The sequence below is a fragment of the Pongo pygmaeus genome, chromosome 2 (genome assembly GCF_028885625.2).
Source record: "Pongo pygmaeus isolate AG05252 chromosome 2, NHGRI_mPonPyg2-v2.0_pri, whole genome shotgun sequence".
Lineage (NCBI taxonomy): Eukaryota > Metazoa > Chordata > Mammalia > Primates > Hominidae > Pongo > Pongo pygmaeus.
The window spans coordinates 184,389,944-184,413,130 of record NC_085930.1 but is presented as its reverse complement, the minus strand read 5'-3'; the positions used below and the strand labels follow the sequence as shown (position 1 = coordinate 184,413,130).

At 33.6% G+C, this 23,187-nt stretch overlaps 1 protein-coding gene across 15 annotated transcripts in view; it reads right to left on the bottom strand.

Annotated features, from left to right (window-relative positions):
• The window catches only part of NAALADL2 (N-acetylated alpha-linked acidic dipeptidase like 2), a 1,372,789-nt gene that overhangs the window by 566,987 nt on the left and 782,615 nt on the right, over positions 1-23,187 (bottom strand). The gene's annotated exons all lie outside the window — the stretch shown is intronic.

The following is a 23,187-nucleotide window of genomic DNA, read 5'->3' as shown; positions in this document are numbered from 1 at the left end:
TGTTTTGTTGTTGTTGTTGTTACTTTATCTGTTCTCTACCTTTTCCTACCCCCTTTTTCCATTGCTATTGCATTCTCTCTGTATTTTTGGGATAGGGCAGGTAAACTGAGTTAAAACAACACAATTTGACAGGTAAGTCATTTACAAAGGTACACCAATACCTTGTTCTGTTAAAATCCATATAAAATGAGGTTTCAAATTATATATTTTATTTATACAAACATAGCAATATACCATTAACATTGACAGACAAAGAGAAGAAAAATGTGAAGACTGCTTTATATTTTGTTTGCTCCTCTACACAGTTAATTGATGAACATAAATCCACCAGGGAATGTGCAGGATGTTTAATCTGCCATTCCTTTTGTTGGTCTCAGTTCCTTTATGGTGCAAGCAACCGAAAACATTGAATGGTATACTATAAGGCCTCAAAGGCAAATGAAATACTTCTTTTAGGGCTCATCTGAAGAATTAGTAATTTGTCCCAATTGTGGAGGATTTCTAAATATTTTTCTGTACTAAGATAAAATTAATGAGTGAGAAAATGTATACAGTCTTTACTTTTAATTTATGGGATATGTACTTTATAACATAATTTTTAATAATATGAAATAATTTAAACACATAGATAATATACAACATACACAGTGTATAAAGAGTAGTGAAAGGAACTACCCAGGTTATGAAGTAGAAGATCTCTAATATTATCAAAGCCCCAAGAATAGTTTTTCTCTATTCAATCACTTACCTTGATCCCCAGGGTAACCATCAATCTGATTTTGTTGTTTCCCATTGTCTTTTTAAAATAGGTTTATATACATATATGTATATCTCTTTAACAATTTCTTTAATTATAGGTGTTTTTACTTTTACAAAATTGGTATCTTATATATGGCTTTCACACCTGCCTTTTTTACTCAATATTGGGTGTCTGAGATTCCTCCAGGTTTTTAATCAGTTTTCCTGAGATAAATATTTTGAAGTTGTTTTCAGCTTTTCACTATTGTAGACAATGCTGCACTGGATATTCTTATTGATGTTTCCTGATAGACATATGCAAAAGTTTCTTTAGGCAAGGGATTATTGGTCCATAAGGTATGCACCTGTGTAACTTTATTCCAAAATGTCAAAATGCTTTTAAAAGAATTTTTATTATACTCTCGCCATCTTTTCACGACAGTTCTACTTCCTCCATTCCTCACCAATAGTTGGTATTGTCCATTATTTTATTTTACTTTTAAATTTTATTTTATATTATACTTTTGTCCATGTAATGAGTGCAAAGTAATATTTCATTATGTATTTAACTCAAAAGTACAACTGCCGGATTGCAGGATATACTAAACAGTTTTCCAAGTCTTCCTTTACCACCCTCTGCTCCTATATCTAATTTCCACTCTACAATGAGGGTAAAATTATATCCCATTGTGGTTTTAATTTGCATCTTCATGATTACCAGTGAGGATCTTTTCATGTATTATTTAGCTATTCATGTTTCCTTTCATGTATAATAACTGCTCTTGTTTTTGCCTATATTTATAGAAGTTTTTTTGTGTTCTGAATAATCTTTTTTAGGTCATATGTGTGGCACATATTTTATCTTAGTTTTTGTCTTCTCTTTTTATTTGCAATGTATTGTCTTACGATAAGCAAAAGTTTATAATTTTAATGCATAGAGCTTTTAATATAATTATTTTCACATTTTCTGATGTGCTTAAGAAATCCTCAATGCTGTGGTCATGAAGTGATTGTCATTTTTTTTCCTAAAAGTTTTAAGGAGTTGTTTTTCACATTTCATTGTTTGTTTGGAGCATGTGTGTGTATGTGTGTGCAGATGTGTGCTTGGAGGCAGGAATCCAACTTCACTTTTTCCAACATGAGTCCCAGTATCCCTTGTCAAATATGCCCCATTAATGTGCAATGACAACTCTGTCGTATATGAGTTGCCGTATGTGTTTGGGTGTGTCTGGGTTCCCAAATCAATTCCATTTGTCTTTTTCTTCCATCTCCATAATAATGTGCTGTTTTCATTATTACAACTTTATTATAGGTCTTAATATCCAGAATGGGCAAGTCACACTACTTGTTCATTAGGAAATCTTAACTATTTTTCTTTTCTCTTCCATATGAATATTGGAATGAGCTCACTAATTTCCATGCCAACATTGTGACTGGAATTACATTGAGACTAAAGATCAATTTGGGAAGAAATGCCATCCTTATAATAATATATCAATAAATCCTTAATATTATTGCTATAGTCTGAATGTTTATTCATATGTTGAAATCCTAACCCCCAAGGTGATAGTATTAAGTGTTGGGGTCTTTGGGAGGTGATTATATTATATTATCTTTCCATCATGTGAAGACACAGCTAAAAAGCACCGTCAATGAGGGAGCAGGCCCTTAGCAGATACCACAGCCACTTTGATCTTGAACTTCCCAGCCTCCAGAATTATAAGAAATAAATGTCTACTGTTTACTAATTATCTAATCTAAGGCATTTTGTTACAGCAGCCTGAACAAATTAAGATAATGGTCAAGTGTCTGGTCAATGTTAACATAAAAATATGTTTTAAAATTAAAATATTTCCTATTGCTGGTGTAGAGGAATACTATTCAGTTGTCCTATAAAGTAAACCTGCTAAACTCTTTTTAATTATAATAATTTTCTTCCTTTTTTCTATGTAAAATAATTATATCACATGCAAAACAATTAAGGTTTTATTATATCTCCTCTAATTATTTAGAGATTTAACTTTTTTTTGTTTTATTACATAGGCTATGACCTCCAGAAAATATTTAAAGAAATATTAATAATGTGTGATAGTAGATATGCATGTTATAATGTATATGTCAGGTTAAAGATGTTCCTTCCATTCTCATGCTGTTAACAGATGTTTTATGAATGGATATTAAATTCTGTCAGAAATTCCGATACTTTTATTAAGACAATCGTATGTTTTATTTCTTTAATTTGGTGAATTACAATAGTAGATTTTTTAAATATTAAACTTGCATTCCTAAAATAAGCTGGACTAATATAATGAATTATAATTTTAGCTATCATGTGATGTATTTTGCAAATATTTTATTATTTTCACATCCATTTTTAAAAGTAAATTTGGCATGTAATGTTCCTTTCAACTATCAATTCTGATTTTGATTTGTAATATACAAATCTCACAAAATGAGATAGCAAGCATTCCTTCTCGATCTACTCTCTAGGAGAGGTTGGATATTATTAGAATTTTTTAAAGACAAACTTCTTAAACTAAAAATTGTCTGTACTTGATGTTCCCATTATGGGAGAACTATGAACTGCTGATTTAATGATTTTAATTTAAGAATTTTTAAAAATGTATTCTTTGAATCACAGCTCTTTCATTGCACTCCGTGCTACCTTACATTAATTTTCTAATTTCTAGGTTTCTGGTTTCATCATCTGCCACAGTACTTTTTCTTGAGATTTTTTTTTCTTGGGAATTTCTCTTATGATTCTGTCACCTCAGGATAGTAGTCCTTCAAAGTAGTTATGTTATAATGTATTCAGCATATAAGCGTTTTTCAGAATATCTACTAACAAATTACTCAAAATGGAAATGCATTATAACACCTTAGACATGATTTCTTTGTAGATATTGATTGCTACTCCCACAATATCCAAGGGGGAAAACTCTGGAGAAGTAGTTAAGAATTATGACCTAAGCTGTTTCTTCCACAGACTTTCATAATAGAATAGATACTTGTTCAAAATTGATTGAGGTGATACCATTTGGCACATTATCTCACCAATTAGAGATTAGATTATTCAAATCTCCTACACTCTGGTTGTTGACTGGATTCAAGGGAATATGAGCACATCTTTATAGAAACCTAGAAAATACAAGTATATCAATAAAAAAATGCATACTAAAAGATGATAACAAAGTTTTTGGATACACATGATTGTAGAAATACTGGTCTCTAGAAAATATTATTTCTTCATAAACAGTAGCAACATTTCAAATAGTTAATCATAAGTTTAAAAATAACTCTTAAATTGTAGTCTTCCTAAGATTACTTTTAAATTCTGATGCCTTTTAAAATTTTATTTTAAATTTATCAAGTTTAATGTACATGCTTCTCTTGTTTAAGAAAATGATTTCAGGAGATCATACAAGTTCATACTTCTACAATTATGTAATCTTTAAATTGTTTTAAATCAGCCTTCTTTGACACAGTCTTACAGATACAAATGGTTTAGTCAAAGGGTTCTATTTATTAATAATTTCAAATCATTTAGAATGTTAAAATAAATAGATGTTATTGAGAATGTCAACAGTTTATTATACATTCTTTCCCCACACTAAATGTTTCAGGATTTATGGTGAACCACTCTGCTATAATTAGGTAGTTTGCTGTATTACATGAGAAATTCTATTAAAGAATTAACTGCAATATAATCTAAGTTTACTAATTTCAGAGAAATTTGCAAAAATAGAAGGGTATAACCTAAAATCACAAGGTATTCATTTGACAGAGAGTTTTACCGTGCTTTAATTTTTAAAATAAGGGTTTCCATGGGCCAGTAGTTTTGGCAGGCAGCATAATGAACTGTCATGCCTGAGACTTGAATTTGGAAGTAACTTTGGCATTAATGTTCCATTGGCCAATGGGGATTAGAAATGGGAGAATTTTGGCTTTAGTAGACAAAAGTCTGTTTATATCAATGTTCAACACCTGCTACTGTATGAGCCACAGAGCAACAGTGATGTCAGAATTGGAGGAAGCCAGACATGTAGTATTCCTAACACCAGGTTGAATGCCAAGAGTATACTGTAAATGAATGGGGAAAGAAAACATCTAAAGAAAGATGAACTAGAAGTACACATGGAAAAAATCAGCACATTTATTAATGCTCATTAACATTTTCTTATGTGTATTTACAATAACATATGCAGATACTCATACTATACCGGGTGATACTTCTAATATAGTATTAAAAAGTCAAACATTTCATTAGGTTGTTATTTGAATTGGTATCCAATGTAGTAAAATTCTGCGAATCATGTACTATATATGTGTGATAAATTTAAAGATTATATAGGATGAAATTACCTTTTAATCCCATAATTTTGCTTTGAAATATTAAGATTAAAAAACATGATAAACTGTAATAAACATAGCAGCAAGGAATTACATGGTTGAGAGGGAAAAGCAGCATCCCATAGCCTTCCCTTGCAACACAGCCACTAATGGCATGCCAATGAAACAATGGTTTCTTGTTCAACTACTTCTTACCTTCTAAAATAACATACTAACTACAAATTTTATATTAAATGTCTACTATTATGCTTAATCATCACAAAAAACTCTTGATATAACTACTATGGTTGCCACTTTACAGATAAGGAAATTGAAGGCTAGATAATGCAATCAAGATGTTAAACATCCTAGATTAAATAAGTCAGTTTTCTACTATTCTACACTGAATCTCAGATTTCCACTATACTGTGCTGCTATTTAGAAAAAGCAGCTAGTTTCCCAATCTGAGATGCTTTCCAAAAGCAATAAAAATGATGAGTGTTAGAAAGCACTATATCCGGGTAAAATAAAAGTTAGACAGTAAGAGGTAGGTGGAAATAAATCTTTATGCTCATGAGAAAATGATGCTCAGGGAAATTAATGTAGCGATGTAAAAAATACAATAGGATGAATTTCACAGTTTGGGAACCATCTGAACAAAGAAGAAGAAAACGAAGTCTTTATACATTCTATTTAAAAATCGGCTCAGAAATGGATTATCTGCCAGAGAATGTAATAGTCTCTCCTCTTCTGATCAAGGAAAATATGGTACATATCCGTCTACTCTACAAGTAATAGAAGGCATGCTGATGGGCTCAGTGCCCTCTACTTAAGTCCCAGGCAAAAAGCTGATACTCAACGAATAGTTTAATTGATTTGATATTTATATCAATTTATGTTCCACATGACAGTAAGTAAGATAAGCTTGATTTAGAAACCAGAGCACACAGAAATATAACAAACTGTCAACACATCTACTATTACCTGTGCCAGAAAAAAAATCCAGTATTATAACTCTACATCTTTCACTCTTGCACACATTAATGCAGGAGATAATTTCATCTCTGGTTAACAGTGAGTGCATATTTGGATTTCAAGAGAGAAGAACACAACAGGGTATCTAAAAGCACACTCACGGAATGGACAAATTAATCCAATCAGTAAGACAATACAAGTCTTCAAACTTGGGTGGTCAACACACAGAAACTTTTGATAAAAAGAGTCATTACTTCTATTTTTTTTTCAAGTAAGTGAATGGATAACTGAATAAATAATTGGGAGAAAGTGTTTCCATTTTGTTAAGATTGTAATAGAAATGACTAGCCTTTATCACACTTCAAAATAAGCATATTTACTGAGAATTAAATACTTAAACACTAACAAAGATTCCCTTTTCTTGTCATTAACACAAAGATTATTAATCTCTTTTGGTAATCTTAAAAATTAAGCTTTTTAAAAGACAAACAGTAGTCTTACCCTTTTTAACACATCCTGAAAATTCAACTACAGAAGTCTAGCACTTAGTAAACGGTAACCACAACAAATGTTCAGGAAATATTTTTTACTAAGCAAATATACCTTTAAGACTATATTGAAAATCTAATTTTAAGATGTTATATACTTATTTTAGTTTATTTTCTAATACAGCAAACTGAATCTTGAGTACTTCTGCAAGACTGACTAAAATGTAATGGTAATTTTATATAATGGGGAAGATATATTTTTAAAATAAATTTTAGATGTCATCTCTCTGTGACAATGCAAACAGGTTAAGATTATGCCAGAACAATAATGATTATGTCTGAACAATATTTAAAACTAGTAAGAACATACATGTTATTTTTCAGTTGTTAACCCAGACTACCTTCCTTCCTGGACAGACTCATTTCAGCACCAAACATTGAAATCATCTTAATTAAATCAACTTGTCTTTATATGGCAAGTTACAAAAATCATGAGACAACTAACTTTTAACCCACCCAAACTTATGAAATACACTGAAATCAATCTGTAGAGATGGCTGGCCTTTGGAAGTAATGATACTATGAAAACAAAAATGAAAATTATAAGTTCTAAAACAATAGAGATAAAATGTGTTTTGAAGCATGTTACACATTTTGGTATTTGAATAAGCTATTTAGTGCTTCATCTCTATTGTGAACATGAAGAAAGAAAAAAGAGGTTTCTTGCTAGACCAGAAATAAGCTGCATTGACAATGGTATATTTCTGATATACATTATTCCTATTAGGCCAGGACCTAGTCTACTGAACCTAATGAATTATCCATGATACCAGGAGAGCGGACTTTCAGCAAAAGTTTGGCAGTGGGTAGTGGGTGGGTGGAGATGGGAGTTTTGGGAAGAGGAGGATGGAGAGTAAAATGATTCTAGATTTTGGATTCAGCAAAGGAGGGCTTAACCTCTGGTTTAAGCATATAAGCTAGATGATCTTATACATATTAATACATTCTAACCCTTGTTAGTCCAAGCTGTGCCATTTTGTAAGTCCTCAGCCATTTTGCAGGCCCTGGTCAGAGTGAAACATTCCACATGGGTTTGGGCTGTGAGACACATCCTGCCCAGCCACCTGACTTCCTTATCATATCCTGCTGGGCAAACGTCCAAGGAACATCCTATCACAGTCCGCTGGAAAAAGGGCAAACTGCCTGATCATAAGAACATCTTATCAATATCCTCCCGGCAGCAAGCCAAACCGCCCAGACTACTCCCACTCAGACCTATAATTATCCCAGCCTGTAGGCCGCAGAGGGCTCTGACATTTACCTGGTCCCCACCTCCGCAGGTTGTGCTTGCAATAAACCTGTGTTGCTGTAGAGCCGCCAACTCTCTCTCTGTCTTTCTTTAACCTTCACCTTCTCTTCAAAACTTAACCCTCAGTTTCAACATTGTAATTGTCCACCCTCAGTTTCAACATTGTAATATGTTGAACAGTAACATTTTATAGAGTTTCTTCGAGCATTTAGAGTTTTTTAGAACATAGGTAAAGTCCTCAGCATAGTCTCTAGTACCTCCAGACATTTACATATGTAACTTCCCTTCTTCTCTTTCTTTCCTAAATGATTTGTCCCAAGTACTGAGAATATTATAAAAACTGCATCAGAAAATATACATGAACTTAGCTTCATTTTATGGTTGGAATTATAAAGCTCCTATTTGACATCTTTCTTTTTAATCCAAAACAACTCATGATATTTTAATGTATAATTCTAGACACTGGATTCAAATTTTTATATATTTTCTTGTGGGTATATATCCAAAGAAAATTATATCTTTATCTCAAAGAAATATTCACATACCTATCTTCATTGCATAGTTTTTCATGATAGTCAAGATATGAAAACAACCCAAATGTCCATCAGTAGATGAATGGATAAAGAATATGTGGTATCTATAAAATGAACTCTCATTCAGCCATCGAAATAAAGGAATCTTGCCATTTGTAACAATATGGATGAACCTGGAGGATACTATGCTAATATCGAATTAGCCAGAAACAGAAAGACAAGTACTGCATCATCTCAATTATGTGAAATTAAAAAAAAAAAAAATCAAACCAACAGAATCAGAATGTAGCATGGTGGTTGCCAGGAGGTTGGGGTATATGGTGGTGGAAGAAATGGAGAGGTACTGATGAAAAGGTACAAACATTCAGTCATAAGATGAATAAATACCAGGAATCTAATGTACAAATTCGTGACTATGGTTAATAATATTTTATTATTTACTTGAAATTTGGTAAAAGAACAGTGTCCTTACCACACACACACACACACACACAGAGTAACTATGGGTAGTGATGGATGTGTAAATTTAGTTGATTGTGGTAATTATACAGTGTCTACATATATGAAATCATTATGTTGCATACCCTAAATATATGCAATTTTGTCAATTATACTTCAATAAAGCTGGAGGAAAAATACAACAGGTTGAATGCAGAAACACATATGAGACTCTAGCAGTGTTTTATTAAGCCAGACATTAAAGAGATTTGAAAAATATAAAACAATGCCATTCTTCTCTCTAAATGTTTTTTCTTTGAAAAATATTTTTTCATAAAATGTTGTATTCTTAACATGTAATGAAATTTTTATTTTTTAATAAATTAATATCTTTTTAAAATCTATCAGTTTTAATCCCATATAAATTAAATATGGACATATATAACTTTCAAAAACACAAGCAGTTTGAAGATCTCAATAGTATGTAAGAATGTAAAGGAGTCCTGAGGCCAAAACGTTGAGAACCACTGCTCCAGTTCATGTTTCCTGTAGACAATAATGGGAGGTTTCTAAGAATACACTGAATGACACACGTTTTCCTGTTCTGCTTATGGACATGCCAATTAATGAAGGTTGGCAGAGCAAGCTGTCAGGAACAAGTCTGAAAACTAGCTAAGTAGGAAACATTTCAGAGAATTTAAAGTTTTCCAGTAATACTAGAGATGTTGAACCTTTTTTGAGTCTAGGTCACAAGATGTCATTGTGTGAATGTGAGTGCCTAGATTCATACTACCTACTATGTACAAGTGATACTAATCTAGTTCATGAAAGCACAAATAGAACGCTAATATATTCCCAGATTTAGAAAGAAACAAATGTATTAGAACTCTCACCATTTCAACAAGTACCTACTGAATATCTATTGCATGTAAGGAAATATAAAATATTCTGTATGGGAGAATCTGGCAAAACCATCTTAACTTCTTTGGCAATGGTCAACTCTTACCTACACTGTGCCAAGTACATTTTTCTGGACTTTGCCATGGGATACTTATTCTCACAATCATATTCAGTTATATTTTTTTTTCACAAAAATAACCACTGACACTCTGGGAGGCCGAGGCAGGTGGATTGACTGAACTCCGGAGTTCGAGAACAGCCTGGGCAACATGGCGAAACCCCATCTCTACTAAAATACACGCACACAAAAATTAGCAAGGTGTGGTGGTGGGCACCAGTAGTCCCAGCTACTTGGGAGGCTGAGGCAGGAGAATTGCTTGAACCTGGGTGGTGGAAGTTGCAGTGAGCCGAGATCAAGCCACTGTACTCCAGCCTGGGTGACTGAGTGAGACTCCATCTCCAAAATAAATAAATAAATAAATAACCACGGAATATCTACTCTCCAAAAATAAACAAATAAAAATAACCACTGAATATCTACTATTGGAAGCCATTGTGTAGCTGTAGTGGTTGAGTTATTAAATAAAAACAGATATATTGTCCTGATATCTGGTTAAATAAGACAGGTTTCACAACTTATAAAGCAAAAATTGAAGGTACCAAGAAATGCAAATCAGCAATCAAAATTAGAAATTTTACCAAACTCTTCTGTAAATAATAGAATAAGCAGAAAAAGAAAAACAAGAAAATAGATGAGTTGACCAATTTGACATATACAGAAAAGTATACCCAATAACTTTATAAGTGCACGTGAAATGTTTACAAAAATTGCCTATATGCTAGGCCATAAAGTAAGTCTCAATACACTTCAAGAGACCAAAACCACACAGTATATATGCCATGAACTTAATGGAATTAAGTTAGAAATAAATAACAAAAGAGTAGAAAATCTTACCTTCTTGGAAATTAAACAATGCCTTCTAAATAACCAATAAGTCTATGGTGAAATAGAATAATAAAAAATCTTTTCTTTTTTTTTTTTTTTAAACGGAGTCTTGCTCTGTCACCCAGGCTAGAGTGCAATGGCACAATCTCGGCTCACTACAACCTCCGCCTCCTGGGTTCAAGTGATTCTCCCACCTCAGCCTCCCAAGCAGCTAAGATTACAGGCACCCGCCATCATGGCTGGCTAAATTTTTTTGTATTTTTGTAGAGATGGAGTTTTACCATGTTGGCCAGGCTAGTCTTGAACTCCTGACCTCAGGTGATCTGCCCACCTCAGCCTTGCAAAGTGCTGGGCATTACAGGCTTGAGCCACCACGCCCAGCCTAAAATATCTCAAAATGAATGATAATGGAAACATACATAACAGCACTTGCGGGAATCAGCTAAAGCAGCGCTTACAGAAATGTATTGCCTTAAGCAAATGTATTTTTTAAAATGCAAGAAAAAGATAAACAATCTAGATTCATTTTAAATAAATTAGAAAAAGGCAATGATATAAAAACGCAAATGAAATTTTTTAAAAAGGAAATAAAAATAATAGCAAAAATGAATAAAAATGAAGACAAGTGTACAGAAGAAAAACTCATCAAAGGGAAATATTGGCTATATATTTGATCAGCTCCAATAATACTATTCATGAAAAGAAAAAGAAGGAGGTAGAAGGCACAAATTAGCCAGCTTAAGAAGAAAAAGTGAGGCATCATAACAGATCTTACAGATATTAAACAGATAAGATTATATTTTGACAGGAATTATGGCAATGTATTTAAAAACTTTGTAAAGTAGAAAAATGTCCTTAAAAATCTAAGTTACCAAAACTGTCACAAAAGAAAAGAAAATCTAAATAGTCAATATCTACTTAAAAATATAATTATATTATTATATCCTTCCCAGAAAAAAAAAACCTTCCAAACCCAGTTATCCTCTAGATTAATTTTTTACATATTTTAAAAAGAAATCGGTTATAACAGACACACGCAAGAATCAATAAAATGGAATTGTCCAAAACTTTTTACAAGGCCAAGAAAACTTTGCCATCAAAACATATCAAAAATATTAAAAGAAAGAAAAATTATCATCAAATATCCTCTATAAATATACTTGTAACACTTACAAATAAAATATTTATAAATTGTATTTATATAAAAAGACAAGTGCATTATGACCTAGCAGGATTTGTTTTAGTAATGCAAGGTTGATTTAACATTCAAAAATCAAACATTCTGGCTTACCACTTTAAAAAAGAAAGATTATTTCCCTAAGTTTGGAAAACAGCATTAAAACTAACAAACAATTAGAAAATTAAAATTTTAAGAAAAAATATTATTTATGATAGCATTAAAATATCAAATACACTTGTTGAAGGATATGCAAGAAAAAAGAAAAACACAAACTATTATTGAGAGAAAGTTTAAAAGACTTCAGCAATTTGGAGGGATATATCATGTTCATGAGCTGGAAAGCTCAATGTTGTAAAGATGCCAATTGTTCCCCAGATTTGACTTGCACTATGATGCCAAACAGACAAGTAGAACAAAGCAACAGAATATAGAGTACAAAAAGATTAAAACATATGTAATAATATTTCAGATTAATCACAGAACTAAATTATGAAGGTAAACAATAAAGATAACAAAGGAGAACATCTTTACTATCTTGGTTAGACAAAAGTGAAACCACTAACCGGAAGACAAAACTGACAAACTGGATTTCACTGAAATTAAAAAGCTGTAATCATTAAAGATACCATAAAAGTTTGAAAATGTGATCAATAGAGTTCAAGATATTTTTATTAAATATATGTAATGAAAGACATTCATCCAGATGATATAAACATCTCCAGAAAAATTATGAGAAAACTCAATTTTTGAGTTCATTGTAGATTCTGGATATTAGCCCTTTGTCAGATGAGTAGGTTGCGAAAATTTTCTCCAATTTTCTAGGTTGCCTGTTCACTCTGATGGTAGTTTCTTTTGCTGTGCAGAAGCTCTTGAGTTTAATTAGATCCCATTTGTCAATTTTGGCTTTTGTTGCCAAAATTTGGTGTTTTAGACATGAAGTCCTTGCCCATGCCTATGTCCTGAATGGTAACACCTAGGTTTTCTTCTAGGGTTTTTATGGCTTTAGGTCTAACGTTTAAGTCTTTAATCCATCTTGAATTAATTTTTGTATAAGGTGTAAGGAAGGGATCCAGTTTCAGCTTTCTACATATGGCTAGCCAGTTTTCCCAGCACCATTTATTAAATAGGGAATCCTTTCCCCATTGCTTGTTTTTCTCAGGTTTGTCAAAGATCAGATAGTTGTAGCTATGCAGCGTTATTTCTGAGGGCTCTGTTCTGTTCCATTGATCTATATCTCTCAAACAAATTTACAAGAAAAAAAACAAACAACCCCATCAAAAAGTGGGTGAAGGACATGAACAGACACTTCTCAAAAGAAGACATTTATGCAGCCAAAAAACGCATGAAAAAATGCTCACCATCACTGGCCATCAGAGAAACGCAAATCAAAACCACAATGAGATACCATCTCACACCAGTTAGAATGGCAATCATTGAAAAGTCAGGAAACAACAGGTGCTGGAGAGGATGTGGAGAAATAGGAACACTTTTACACTGTTGGTGGGACTGTAAGCTAGTTCAACCACGGTGAAAGTCAGTGTGGCGATTCCTCAGGGATCTAGAACTAGAAATAAATACCATTTGACCCAGCCATCCCATTACAGGGTATATACCCAAAGGCCATAAATCATGCTGCCATAAAGACACATGCACACATATGTTTATTGCGGCACTATTCACAATAGCAAAGACTTGGAACCAATCCAAATGTCCAACAATGACAGACTGGATTAAGAAAACGTGGCACATATACACCATGGAATACTATGCAGCCATAAAAAATGATGAGTTCATGTCCTTTGTAGGGACATGGATGAAACTGGAAAATCATCATTCTCAGTAAACTATCGCAAGGACAAAAAACCAAATACCACATGTTCTCACTCATAGGTGGGAATTGAACAATGGGAACACATGGACACAGGAAGGGGAACATCACACTCTGGGGCCTGTTGTGGGGTGGGGGGAGGGTGGACGGATAGCTTTAGGAGATATACCTAATGCTAAACGACGAGTTAATGGGTGCAGCACAACAGCATGGCACATGTATACATATGTAACTAACCTGCACATTGTGCACATGCACCCTAAAATTTAAAGTATAATAATAATAAAAAAAGGGGGAACAACCCAATGTCCATCAAAAAAAAAAAACAAAAAAAAAACTCAAACTAAAACTAACAATACCAACTGTTGCCCAAATATGGAATAACTAGATTTCTCATATTCTGCTGACAAGAATATATAATACTCTTTAGTATAAACCCATCAAAAATGCATATATATAAACAGGAAGACATTTACTAGAATAATATATAACATTACCCACAAGAGTAAAAAACTGGAGCTGACTCAATTGTCTGTTAGTAATAAAATGTATAAATATTTGGCCACATCTTTATATAATAAAATATTATACAGGAATAAAATGAATGGCTGGGCACGGTGGCTCACACCTGTAATCCCAGTTACTTGGGAGGCTGAGGCAGGAGAATCACTTGAACCCAGGAGGCAGAGGTTGCAGTGGGCCGAGATTGCGCGATTGCACTCCAGCCTGGGCAAAAAGAGCAATACTCCGTCTCAAAAAACAAAATAAAACAAAATAAAATAAAATAAAATAAAATAAAAAATGAAATGAATAGAATGAATCATTCCTTTATTACTATATAATACTTTATATGCAACACCATGGATAAGTCTCACAGATATAGTCAATGAAAGAATTCAGACAAAATAAAGCACATATTTAATGATTCCACTTAAAATTAAGAAATAGACAAATTTATGATTACAAATGTGAAAATAATTGTTTTTTTTTTTTTAATTTTTTTTTCTTTTATTATTATTATTATTATTATTATTATTATTATTATTATACTTTAGGTTTTATGGTACATGTGCCCAATGTGCAGGTAAGTTACATATGTATACATATGCCATGCTGGTGCACTGCACCCACCAACTCGTCATCTAGCATTAGGTATATCTCCCAGTGCTATCCCTCCCCACTCCCCCCAACCCACAACAGTCCCTGAAGTGTGATGTTCCCCTTCCTGTGTCCATGTGCTCTCATTGTTCAATTCCCACCTATGAGTGAGAATATGCGGTGTTTGGTTTTTTGTTCTTGCGATAGTTTACTGAGAATGATGATTTCCAATTTCATCCACGTCCCTACAAAGGACATGAACTCATCATTTTTTATGGCTGCATAGTATTCCATGGTGTATATGTGCCACATTTTCTTAATCCAGTCTGAGAAAAACAAGAAATGGGGAAAGGATTCCCTATTTAATAAATGGTGCTGGGAAAACTGGCTAGCCATATGGAGAAAGCTGAAACTGGATCCCTTCCTTACACCTTATACAAAAATCAATTCAAGATGGATTAAAGACTTAAATGTTAGACCTAAAACCATAAAAACCCTAGAAGAAAACCTAGGCAATACCATTCAGGACATAGGCATGGGCAAGGACTTCATGTCTAAAACACCAAAAGCAATGGCAACAAAAGCCAAAATTGACAAATGGGATCTAATTAAACTCAAGAGCTTCTGCACAGCAAAGGAAACTATCATCAGAGTGAACAGGCAACCTACAAAATGGGAGAAAATTTTCGCAACCTACTCATCTGACAAAGGGCTAATATCCAGAATCTACAATGAACTCCAACAAATTTACAAGAAAAAAACAAACAACCCCATCAAAAAGTGGGCGAAGGACATCAACAGACACTTCTCAAAACAAGACATTTATGCAGCCAAAAAACACATGAAAAAATGCTCACCATCACTGGCCATCAGAGAAATGCAAATCAAAACCACAATGAGATACCATCTCACACCAGTTAGAATGGCGATCATTACAAAGTCAGGAAACAACAGGTGCTGGAGAGGATGTGGAGAAATAGGAACACTTTTACACTGTTGGTGGGACTGTAAACTAGTTCAACCCTTGTGGAAGTCAGTGTGGCGATTCCTCAGGGATCTAGAACTAGAAATTCCATTCGACCCAGCCATCCCATTACTGGGTATATACCCAAAGGACTATAAATCATGCTGCTATAAAGACACATGCACACGTATGTTTATTGCCGCATTATTCACAATAGCAAAGACTTGGAACCAACCCAAATGTCCAACAATGAAAATAATTGTTATATTTGAGGGCAGCTAATGACTTGAGAGGGTGCACAAGTGGGAGACCTCTAGGTGGTAAGTTCACTTTATAAAATTTAACTTAAGGTTTGTATACTTTGCTGCATATATGTTATATTTGGATTAAAAAAAAGAGTTTAAAACAAAAGCAAAAACAGACAAACCTCCCTTGGAACAATATCACCTGTAAGAAAACTCATATTGCCTTATCATGAGGCTACCTTTGATCAATGGGTGTTAAGATTTTTCATAATGTGATGGACATGCCAGTTAGAATAAATTTAAAATGTTGTGAAGCATTTTAGACCCTCTGATATGCATTTTGCATATTTCTTTTGTATATAACCCATGGGTTTTTAATAGGTATTCTTTGACTAATTATCTCCTCTTGGGAATTTACATAATATATAAACTAACTAAAACTTCAATAAGATTATTGTGTTTCTTAGAGATAATGGCTTATAAATAATAAGCTGATTACCTTAATTTTATCAAGCCACACCATTCATCCAGTGTGCTTCATTTTATCCTAAAAATTTAGCCAAAAAAAACATTGAAATTCACCACAATACTTTCTAGAAATTTGGTCAGGCTATACATTAATGACAGCTAAATTAGCACAGACACTATTCATGTCCCACTGCCCTTTGATAGTCACTGTCATTTCTCTGGCTTCTATATGTACAAACTGATTTAATTTATCTCATCAGCCAATGCATCTGGATGTTCCTAACAAATACAAACCCCAACGAAGACAAAACTCAAGCCAATTTTCAAGGGAAATGATTTAATTCTTTAGAGCCTGTTACTCCAAATCCTTGTTTGGCTTCTTAAACTTGTTTTCAATGTTCGGTTCAATGGTTAGCTAAAGACCACATAATGCATGAGTTGGTATGTGGTTAAAACTAGAGCTTTGATATTTCTTACAGTCAGCCATTGCTCTTTTCACAGCCATAATAATGTTACATAATTATATTGAACACTGTTAAGCTAACTTGAGAAATAAGTACCGACCAAGCAACTTCTGGTAATTGCCACCTTTAGTATTACTTCTCGTGGATGGCCGGCAGACTATTTTTAGAGTCTCTAAAAATATATGCAACTCTTTCCAAACTAAATCATGCTGTTTGGGAATGCATGAACTAATTTTTGGTACATGTGAAATGAACACAATAAAAAACATTTGATTCCTAAGCAAGGAAGTGGTACAAAGCGGAGTTGCTTCTTTCGCCTGATATTTTTGGAAAAACAAAGCTTCTGCAAGGACTGCAAACTGGAAATGAGCACATGCTGTTGCTGGGCAAGCTTTCCTCCATGTTTCTCTCATGAACTGAAATGTCTTGATTTTTACATGCATTTATATCTCCCTGTGTAAGTTTTGGGCATATGTGCCTAGCTGGGGTATACTCATCGCATACATAACCAAAAATAAATGAAGTCAATAAAATTGTTCCGATTTTTTTCATTAGTTCGATTATGTTGCCAGCCATGATCTGAAAACAAGAGTATGCAAAACACCTAAAGCACTTGTGAATCAATGTTTTAGATACATTCCAGAGGTTGAAAACTTGTTTCCTTCAAATTACATTGGGTGTTCCATATCCTGTGTTTTACCAACATTTAAGTATTCTTATCCGGGCACAGTGGCTCATGCCTGTAATCCTAACACTTTGGGAGGCTGAGAAGTGCAGATCACGAGGTCAGGAGTTCAAGACCAGCCTGGCCAACATGGTTTAACCCCATCTCTCCTAAAAAATACAAAAATTAGCTGGGCATGGTGGGTGGCAGGCACCTGTAATCCCAGCTACTCAGGAGGCTGAGGTAGGAGAATTGTTTGAACCTGGGAGGTGGAGGTTGCAGTGAGCCAAGATAACGCCATTGCACTCCAGCCTGGGCAACAGGGCGAGACACCTTCTCAAAAAAAAAAAAAAAAAAAAAAAAAAAAAAAAAAATATATATATATATATATATATATATATATATATATATATATATATAGCTTGTCAACATCTGCTGGAATGGGAGAATGTTTGTCTATTTTAGACAGGGCAAGAGCTCTGTACCTCACTGAAGACCTCCATCCTCAATAGTCTAACACTTACCATTCATTTATTTATATTATCTACTTGTCCTGCCTGAGTAGGCTTTTCAGTTATGTGATCTCTGACCGTAGAAAAGTAGTCTTGGAAAGAACTATCTACTTTTCCATAAATTTGTTGCAACTATCTGCATCTATCTTTAAATGAAGAGTATTTGAATACTCTCTTAAAGCCTCATTAAGTCTGAGGTAATTGAACTGATTTCCTAAAAATGAACACAACCAAAAATTAGGCTAAAGAGATGGCCACAGCAAAATTTAGTTTTGTTTTAATATTAATAATACTGATATATTTGAAAAGATGAGGCAAGGGAAAGGGGGAATCATGGTATGTAATATTCAAAATTGGTCATCTTTTTTCTTATGTCTGCATTTATATTATTTCTTGTCATACTAAAATCAAAAAAGAATTTCACAAATCAAATAAGAATCCAGGCAGTGCATTTGTGACAGATTATTGGCATGCTAGAAAATGCATTTAAGTTATCTTTGGAAAGGATGATTACAAATTGGCACTAAAATTATTCATCCATTAAGGATCTACTGACATGTCATCATGTCATAGAAATTAATAGAAAAGAAATCATTCTATTACCTCTAAAGAGGTAATTCCACCTAGTCCTACATTTTTCTTCAGAAATATGTTTATTACCACCTAGCCTGTCTATCTGACTAGACCCATCCATTCAGTCTTACTTTCTGCACTATCCAGAAGATTTATTTCAATTATATTTTAAAAAGCAGGCCCTGAATTGATAGACTGTTTTCAAATTTTTCATTGGAATGAGTGCCAACTGGCCTGTGTGGCAAAAATGGAAGAACTGAATTCATTAATTAGGTATATGGAGACAACCATACCCCCTCCACGAGTGAGAAGGTAATCTTAAAATGACTTTCTATCCAGTGGTTAGGAAGCATTATTTGCAGAATTTCTGAGGCCAGGATCCTCAAAGAGACATTAAGGAAGTCATCAAAGTGGCCTGAAGGGTGTGCAAAGTCTGCTGATGACACACTTAACACTGGTCAATGAGGAAAATCCAGGTAAGCAGCCAATTATTAGGTAATCAGAGAACAAGAAGCACGGCTCCAACACAGGTTTCTAATCCTTGGGCAGGTCTTCAGTTCCCAGACATAGAAGAGCAAGACATGTATGGAAAAATGCTGTCGTGGGAGGAGACAAGGGTATGATTCAAGTGCTGGGATCTTGTTAAAGAAAAAAGACACGATAGTGACCTGGAAGAAAAGTAAGGTTTTGTTGGTGATATTTCTCTGATTTTTAATGAATTAGCAGTAATAATAATCACGACTTATAAATGTTCACATCAACCCTGAAAAACAGTAGCAATCAGAACATTAAAGATGAGAAAACTGAGGTTCAGGAAGATTGAGCTAACTAGAAACTCTCATATCACCCCTTAACAGTGACTGATTTCAGAAGTTGTAATGGTGATTTTACTATGTGTAGATATCAAGTAACTTCATTTGGGAAAAAAAGAGGGCTGTGGTGGCTGAGAACCACTAAATAAGCTCATAAAAATTAGTCCGTATAGTTTAAAGTACCATAAACATGTAGTGAATTAGTAAACTCCATTAATTGACAAAAATACCTTGCTTTTTTTTGTGTGTGTGTGTGAAGTAAACTCCACAACAAAATCAAGCATTTATGTATAAGGATCCGAACCAATGTACAAGAATGTCTGTACTGCTGAATTGCAGACCCTAATGGTTAGGGCTTTAATTAACAAGGAATATGTGAACATGAAATCATATCCTTATTAACTACATTTTGTTAAAATATTGGCACAATTAAAGTTACCCAGTTTAGTAGGAATGAATAACATTAGCTCAAATTTCATTAATAATACCTTTACTACCTTCATTGTTCTAACAGCACAATAATATGTTTCTTGTCTGTAGAAGACTCTATAAGAAAAAAATGGTTTTCTGATGACATCTGTTTTTTTATTTTTCAGGGGTCAGACAAAGAAGACTGATGATAAGCAATACCTTAATTCACCTAAAGCTCAGACAAGCCATGAATAGATCTATCAAAATCAAATCAGTAACTGACATTTGTACAAAACATGCAATTAATCCAAAGGTTTATAGCCTTTCAAGATAAATAACTGTCAGGAAGCCATCCTTTACTGAAGGAGTGTTTCATCTGAAAGACACAGAGGCTTTTACAGCATTGCTGAAAGTTCAGCAGAAAATACAGCAGAATTTTCAGCTTTGCTGTAAAAGGTAACACAGTATCAATGACTGGTTTCCAAGAAGTGTGTCAATTTTTTTATTATTTTCATGTAAACTATAAGTTGAATACCATTGATTTATTAGGTAAAAATTCTGTCAGGTAAATCACAATAATAAACACAACCTATCAACATAAAAGCAATGCCAATATTTCTTCTCCAAATATCTTCATTTGTTTCAAAAAGTCATTCACATAAAATGGGCATGTTGGCTCATACTGAGTATATTTTTCTTATAAAATACAATAATGGCATTCTAATGAACAATTTTTTCACAAAAATTTTCTTCCCATTACTTTAACAAAACCATTATGGAGTACTGCATTTTGATTTAACCATAGGAGTTGCCCCTTACAGTCCACAGGTGTAGAGTTGTAAATAAATGGGATATCCCATGTCATATGAGAAGGGGAAATGCTAATGTTGGGATCAAAAGTGTGGTTCTGGAGACAAATTGTGTTCAAATATCTACTCTGCCTCTTACTAACTAAATGATTGTGGGCAAGTTATTAAAGACCCTTAAGACTCAGTTGCTTTATTGGAAAACGGAGATAATAACAGTACATATATTAACTGGTTGCTATGGTTAAATATAATAATTCCTATAAAGGACTTAGCACAGTGCCTACTCAGTTCTCATCCAGTGCTCAATTCACCATCATCTACCATCTGTACCTACTACACTATGTAAACGCATAGTTACCTATCTAGATTGTTCTTTCCCAGGTCAAGAGCAGATATATGTCATGTGTATGTCTCCACGCCTTCAACAGCTGTGCGTCTTCATTTGATTTTGATGTATCAAATGCCTAATTTCCCATGAATATCTCCATAACACTAGAAGATAGCACTAGTTCCTACATGACCTGACACTGGTGACCCTGTGGTCTGAGAAAAAGCTCCGGATATAAGAAATGGAAATTTTGTTTTGATTACATAATTTCCCTACAACCTCCCTTAATATCTAATAGGACAAAGACCAAACCTTATTTTTCAGTGTTTAGGTTTGTCACAGCCTATCTCTATTTTCATTGCTAATGTGATCTACTCCCACCTATTGGATGATTCAGAGACAGTCTGGCATTGATTCTTCCACTACCTAAATGTGAGACCTTGGACAAGTTATTTAGCCCTTGGAAGCACAAATGTCTTATAATGATTCATACTTCACTGAGTTGCTGTCACAATCAAAAGCATTAATGTTTGTAAATTGCTTAATAAGCAATAAGCATAAGCACTCAATAAGTAGTTTCTATTTTAGGCTTGCACTGACTTCAGCCAGTCCTGTGTATCACCTGAGGCTGCCATATGCACTGCCACCACCACTTGCTCCTCTCACCCACTCCAGAGAGCCATTTTGGCACAAATCAGACAACTCTAAACTCTGTCCTCCAAAAAACTTGGCATCTGGCTCGTAAAGCTTTAACCAATTTTCTGCGTTATTTAAGTATTTCATACGAACTTTCTGAATCAGCAACTCTTTTGTTATTTCTTTAAGTCTAGGTAAAAATAGGCTTTTAAATTTATTTTAGAGCAGCTCATTTCTGGGAAAGCTGACTTAAAATTATGCTCATAGTGGGCAACCAACAAATCAATGCTGAGTTAAGGGAACAAGGAAAACAGAGACAAAGGGAGGAAAGAGAGGAAAAGATGAAGTGAAGAAAGGAGGAAGAAAGGAAGAAAAAATGGAGGAGGAGGAAAGAGGGGATGAGGAGAGGGAAGAAGAAAAAAAAAGAAATGAAGAAAATTAATGTATGATTCATGGTCTTTCCTGATTCCTGATGTGTGTCATTATTTATATCTTGAAAGATATACTGTTTTACCATATGATTTCTTTTTGTATATCTTCAGTAAATTTGATTTTATCCTATAATCAAACTTTAACATAAATGTAACAGACCCTTTTAGCTTTGTTTTCTGTGTTACAGTCAATGGGATATAACTCTTTTATTTTTTAACCTTACTATGACTTGATTAATTAACTCCTACATAGTAATGTGATTGTGAGTTGATAGTTCTCTAGTGTATAGATGTTCTACAAAGTATATTTGAAATAAACTAGCATTAATGGGCTTTCTTAATGGACATGGGCACCATATAGGATCTTATTACTAAAGGTAATAAGAACAATTCTAGATTAATGTGTCTCATCTGTTCTACTTTTTCTGCTATTATTTTTCAAGGGAGAGTAATAAAGTGTCCTTTAAATTACTCTCTTGAAAGAGAAAAACAAAAACAAAACATTACAACAGTTATCCCACAGGTGCTTCTGAATGATGTCAACTATCCTGACAAAAAATGATATTTTTAATACGTGGCTGTTTTATTGTGTTAAGCAGAAATTTCTAGTGAGTGACTGAATTTTTTCCTTAGCATCAGTATGTCTGCTATTACAAAATGGGAGGACTAATCGTTTTTGAATTGGGCAAATATTTTTTGTAATGAATACATTATTTTAAGACTAAAATGTGAAAATTTAAGAGCATTTCCTTGTACATACTATTTCCATTAAGAAATATAGTTGCACATCACAATGTGTCATCTTTGGATTAACTCTTGTTTGTTAATCAAGCAAGTCCCATATATTTAAACACACCAGGTTTAATTGGCACCAGAAAGCATGAGAGAGTACATCCAAGATATACTTTAATGATGCCAACATTTCAGGGATATATGACACTATATAAATATGAATGACAGTATAAGTTAGGAATCTGTAGGAACGGCCAACATATCATTTTGTTATAAGTAAAATATGTAAGTGTTTTAAATACAGAGGTACTTTAGTATAAAATAGAGGCATGTTTCTAAAATTAAGACAAATATATTTTCTCTAAATAGAATATAC